Raw genomic sequence first — 6,780 nt, forward strand, 5'->3', positions numbered from 1 at the left:
AGGAATCACTTTATTTAAATTTACAACAATACCGGTAATTCACCAGCCTTATCAATAGTAGTATTGATAGGCTGTTAGTACTAGTAGTTAATAGAACGTCCCCTCAACGTGCACACAACGTTCCAAAGAAACGTCCAAAAACTGTAACAAGTAAACGTTCCTGATGGAAGTTGCCAGGAGGTGGACAGAACGTTCCTAATTGTGCAACAAAAATGTAACCTCCCAGCAACGTTGCAAGTACGTTCCGTGTTAGCTGCTGTCCCAATAAAGATCAGAGCTTTGACCCCCTAAAACAAACAAAAAAACATCACTCATTCATTTTATCTTAAAATTTCATCCTCGTTTCCACACCAGGAGCAACATTCGGGAATAAATCCGAGCAGCTCATCAGCTCACCTGAGCTGAAGTGGATCCAGAGGAGTCAGTCCGCAGCTGGCAGAGGTGGATGCGCTCCTTTCCCCCCGCAGTAAAGAGCGAAGATTAGCAGCCTCCGTGACGTGTGCACGCTGACAGTGTGAATGAAGCCTGACACGGTTTATAACGAGTCAGACAAACGTCTCTCCTCCAACCGGGATGTGCAATTGTCATTAAACCATGAGAAAGAGCTGATGTGCGCACCTCCATGTGCCTCCAAAAGGATCCCCGCGAAACTCTGGTGTCATTGATTTGATTAGTAATTTGTCCCGTTTTAAACCTCCGAAGAGTTCTTCAACTTACTCCAGCGAAACACACGGAGACAAAATAAAAATAAATAAATATACTCAACAAAAATATAAACGCAACACTTTTGGTTTTGCTCCCATTTTGTATGAGATGAACTCAAAGATCTAAAACTTTTTCCACATACACAATATCACCATTTCACTCAAATATTGTTCACAAACTAGTCTAAATCTGTGATAGTGAGCACTTCTCCTTTGCTGAGATAATCCATCCCACCTCACAGGTGTGCCATACCAAGATGCTGATTAGACACCATGATTAGTGCACAGCTGTGCCTTAGACTGCCCACAATAAAAGGCCACTCTGAAAGGTGCAGTTTTATCACACAGCACAATGCCACAGATGTCGCAAGATTTGAGGGAGCGTGCAATTGGCATGCTGACAGCAGGAATGTCAACCAGAGCTGTTGCTCGTGTATTGAATGTTCATGTCTCTACCAAAGCCGTCTCCAAAGGTGTTTCAGAGAATTTGGCAGTACATCCAACCAGCCTCACAACCGCAGACCACGTGTAACCACACCAGCCCAGGACCTCCACATCCAGCATGTTCACCTCCAAGATCATCTGAGACCAGCCACTCGGACAGCTGCTGAAACAATCGGTTTGCATAACCAAAGAATTTCTGCACAAACTGTCAGAAACCGTCTCAGGGAAGCTCTTCTGCATGCTCGTCGTCCTCATCGGGGTCTCAACCTGACTCCAGTTCGTCGTTGTATCCGACTTGAGTGGGCAAATGCTCACATTCTCTGGCGTTTGGCACGTTGGAGAGGTGTTCGCGTCACGGATGATGCAAAGGAGATGTGTTGCACTACATGAGGCAAATGGTGGTCACACCAGATACTGACTGGTATCCCCCCCAATGAAACAAAACTGCACCTTTCAGAGTGGCCTTTTATTGTGGGCACTCTAAGGCACACCTGTGCACTAATCATGGTGTCTAATCAGCATCTTGGTATGGCACACCTGTGAGGTGGGATGGATTATCTCAGCAAAGGAGAAGTGCTCACTATCACAGATTTAGACTGGTTTGTGAACAATATTTGAGGGAAATGGTGATATTGTGTATGTGGAAGAAGTTTTAGATCTTTGAGTTCATCTCATACAAAATGGGAGCAAAACCAAAAGTGTTGCGTTTATATTTTTGTTGAGTGTATATAGTATATGCTCCCAGACTTGACGTGGTGACGATTAGGGTTCTGATCGTCGTCGTCACCATCATCTCTTCCTGTCTGACTGACAGCAGCAGCTGCAGCGTCACGTATATCACTGACTGTAGCAATCTAACGTTCCCGCATTTTTGTAGCAAGGGCTAAAATTCCGGTGCCCCAAAGCCATTAATTTTGGCAATGTTGATTTGCCAAATATTTATTAATTTTCCCTAGCAACTACATACAATTGGTTATTTCACTGCACTTCAAGGGTGCTTTGAATGACCGCCCAAGACGAGGAATGATACGTTCTCTGCTTCTGTCGGTGGAAATGCACTGTTGAATGAGAGTCAGTTGGAGGAAGTGTTGTTTTAATCATTCATATTACATGTAGGCACATACTATTAAGTAAAACTGACATTGATAATACTTTTTAAATATATATATTATGACTTTTCCCCTCCACATCAAGGAGGGCAGCGCCCGAGCGCCCCCTGTGGGCCAGCTGCCACTGAGCATCAGTGCTCCTAATCTTCTTGTATGCAGAGTTTACAACAACAATCAGGGCCCCTTCACACATAGCAAGATTTAAGTTGACAAGCACATGAAGGAGGAATTGCATGCCAGTCGTGAAAAATCAGAGCCACCTCCAGTGCTTCGCAGACCTGTCGCTACAAATATTTGCGCACACCAGTGGCCAAAAACCAGAGAATGCCCTGTGAGAGCCCATTCAGTCTCTCTCGCGGCAGGTGTTAGCCTAATTCCAGGTGACACATTTGAACATCTAACACCGCTCACTGGCCACTTAGAAAATGTGGTGCTGTTCTCGCTGTCAGCACAAAAATAGTGAGCAGATGATCACTTTCGAGCTGGCAGTGAAATTTGTCTAAGTGCCCCCACAAGCGTGTGTCACCCCCCCCCCCCCCCCCCACACACACACACACATGGCGTGTGGGGGGGGGAGAGCACACTTGCATCAAATGCTGATATGTATTTGCAGCCACGTCTGAGCGCACACAGCTGGGCTGCAGCGGCCGCACACAGCGCACATTGGCAGGCTGCTCCATGTGAAACATCAGATCATGCAGCAGATGATCTAAATGTCCGGCAGAACACATGTATACCAGGACTATGACAATATGACAAACCAACAGCGACACAGACATGCCACTTTGAGTCACATATCACCAAAAATGCACCGTAACAAATGCTCTGTTGTCAGTTAATACTCCGCTTTTTTCTCTTTTTAAAAAAAAAAAAAAAGCATTTATCTCCTTGTTGATTTTAGACATTTCACGCTCCTGTCATAACACACTGATTGTAGTGCAGTGATAAAGTTTCTTTCTGCACTCTAAGAAATAAAATGTTGGATTTAATTGATAAAGTTAAGGTAACTTTTTCCACATAACTTTTCAATTAAATGCAATACAATATTGGGATTTAAGTAATAATGTTTCATTTGATTTAATTAATGTCAATGACAATGTTGTTTTGCACTTAATTAACAATGTTATGTGGAAAAAGTTACTTTAACTTTATCAATTAAATTCAACATTTTGTGCCTAAGAGTGTATGTTTCATTTCTAAGAGTGTGGTAATTAGAGCTTTTGTAAATTGCAGGTTCGAATCCCGTGAGTGGCATTTATTTTTTATTTAACCGCAGGGTTCTGTTTTGCGTCCCCTTTTATTTATTATTTATATCAACCCAGTGATATTCACTAATTATACAGATGTTTTTCATTTTATTTTTCTACACATTAGCGGAATGATGTGGTGCAACACATTCCAGCTGCTTGCGCTGTGTTCGTGCATGCGCACGATGGTTCATGGTTCCCCATTTCATGTTTGGTTCACAGACTTTCTTCTGGTTTCTGTGTCTTTTGTGTTATGTGTGAAGGGGCCCTAATGGATTCTTGATTCTTCTGAAGCAGCATCTGAGGTGCCTTTTATTGGTGAGAAATGGTGAACGGACTTTGACTTAGCAGATGATACTGAGATCATTATGAAATCAATGAATAATTACATAAAATTCCATGTGCTAATATGCACAGAAAAGTAAGTCCCTTCAGCTGCTCCCTTGTTTGCACTCGGGTCACCACAACACATCTGTGGTAGATTTGCATATTGAAAGTTTTACACCAGATGCCCTTCCTGACACAACTTCACATTACATGGAGAAATGTAGCAGGGTGGAGTTTGAACCAGGAACCTTCTGCACTGAAACCATGTGCACTAACCACTTGGCCACGACCCCTACCCAGCTAGTATGTATAGAAAGAAGTAGTCAAATGGAGTCAGTATGTGGGATGTTTAAAGTATGTGACCAAAGTTATGCAGCTGTATTTTCCTGAATACAGCAGGAAAAAACAAAGTGTATCACCATGACGATGGCAGGTATCCACTCCCCCACCCTGTGAGTAATTCTGAAGCTTTCGGTTTTAACAGCATAACTCTTGAAGCTGCCATACAGACAGTTTTAGAAGATGCATTCAGGCTCAGACTGTAACTTTCTTCTTTCAGGTAACAACCTGTTTATTTTATTCATGTTTGGCACAAAGTACAATCTACAAGTATTCAGAATAATTACTTACATAATTGTTTATATATGTCAGTGTTTATACTGATTTTTTTTTTGCTGATGAGGATTTTCTCTCTCTCTCTCTCTCTCTCTCTCTCTCTCTCTCTCTCTCTCTCTCTCTCTATATATATATATATATATATATATATATATACGTAAATAGCTGTTCGTCCGTCAAAGTAAGATAGTCGGCACACAGTGATATACGGGACTTGAATGTTGACTTTCAACACAAAGTACTAATTTGTTCATGTGGAGACCCCCAGGCTTACACAGTTCCAGTATTATCCCTGTCCTAAAATAGTTAATTCCCTTTGGCCAAATCATCCTAATCCCAAATTATTCCCACAGAACCGAATGGGTCTCTCTGTCAAACCAGGAACTATCATCCAGCTTTTACTGTCATGTAAGACCTCATAAATGAATCAGCACAGGTTCTGATTTAGGACGTGGCTGGAAGACCGCTTGGGAACACCAGGCGCTTTGAGCGTATTTCTCCACCGAGAACTTGAATCTGCTGCTGTGGTCACCTGGAGCCACCAGGAGAGGACTCACATGGCCATAATTCCTAAATGGTTAATGTTTAATTTTTGTTTTCCCAGTGGACATGAAGGTAAAATCTGTGCTACATCTGGATGATTTCATTTTAACTCCTGTGTGGTGGTGAACAGACGCAAACAACAAGAACAAAATGTCACTGAAGTAACTGAACTGACTCTTTTCCCTCTTTCTGTTGCAGAGTCCAACATGTCTTCAGTATCTGATGATCTGCATTCCCTTGAACTGATACCACTCACGTAAGCCACATTTGAATATTGTCTTTTGTAAACCTTTTGCCTAAATTTTGTATTTGCTGCACTTTATAGCAAGAAAATTAGATGCAGTCGTACTGCTCTGAACATATCAGATAGCATCAGATCTCAAAAGTGAAGCAGAGCAGGTCCAGATTAGTACTTCTGCTGGAAGGCTGTTTGGGAAGACCAGGGGCTTGTGTGTCTCTTCATGGAAAATTGGAGTTGGGTCAGGAGCATATTCAATGACCTTTGGTGGGGCCACTGAAAGAATAATTTAAAAAAACTGCAACAAAATAAGATCCCCCCATTCTTGGACTAAATTTCACTTTAACATACAATATCTATACAGAGGTCTTTCCCATCATCAAGGTTCTTAACCCGGTCGCTGTGAGCCTCAAACTCCCCAGTGCAATGTGGATCCATCCTATGTTCCATGTCTGCCATGTCAAACCTGCTTGGTCCAGCCCACTCTGATATCCCGCCAGCCCCCCTCCGCCCACCCGATTCATGGATGGGGGCCCTGTCTACGCCGTACGTCACCTCCTCTCTTCTCGTCAAAGGGGCAGCAGCCTGCAGTACCTCGTGGATTGGGAAGGGTATGGTCCTGAGGAGCATTCCCATTTTGCTTCATCTTGAGCCTCAGCTCTTCCATGACTTTCGTGCTGTTCTGTTAGTTCTGTTTTTTTTTTTCTGCTTGGGTTTTGCTGCACTGCTTTCTCTTGTCTGTCACTTGGTGCTCGGTGGTGGGCGTGTCCATCTATCTTTTCACTCCCAGGCCCAGGACCTTTCCCTCACACCTGTTCCTTATTGTCTGCTCATCATGTTCCTGTATTTAAACCTCATTGTGTCCACCTGTTTCCCACCAGATTGTCATGCCTCACAGCCTTCACTTCCAGCCCTATCTTCTCAGTTTTGTCTTGCTTATCTTGCTACGTTTTTGACCTTCTGCATGTTTTTTGGACCATGCCCTGGCCTGATGATTTTGATACTGCTGCTGTTTTTGGACTGTCTTCTTGTGCACCAACAAGTACCCGCAGCAAAACCTTTTGAAAGTGACTCGTCCGTGTCTGAGCCTTGCATTTGTGTCCTGCCATTTCGTGCCACTGACCTTGAAATGTGGGTCAGAAGAAATGCTCATATTTCATTATTTTAAAAAATTTAGTGAGTGAGGTCGAATATTATTAGGAACAGGCCGACACTGGGACGTTGGTCAATGTTGATCTAACATCGGTTCAATGCTGCCCAATATTCAAGATTACAGACTAATGTTGGGCTACTGGTCATTTGTAATATACAGCAAATTATACGTATTGTCAAGAACTGGGTTTTGTCTGCTTTTATTTCTTGGCTTTGATGTGTTTTTTCAGTTATTTTCTGTTTTGTTTATTCTCTTGATGGAGTTTTTCCTCTTTGGGTCTGTCTGTCACTTTTTGTCTTGTCTGTCTCTGCTGGCTTTTGGTGGTGGGTGTTTCCCTCTCTCTGGCCACACCCTCATTCTGGTGTATTTCCTGCACACCTGCCCTCAATCTGTACCTCAT

The sequence above is a fragment of the Thalassophryne amazonica genome, chromosome 9 (genome assembly GCF_902500255.1).
Source record: "Thalassophryne amazonica chromosome 9, fThaAma1.1, whole genome shotgun sequence".
Lineage (NCBI taxonomy): Eukaryota > Metazoa > Chordata > Actinopteri > Batrachoidiformes > Batrachoididae > Thalassophryne > Thalassophryne amazonica.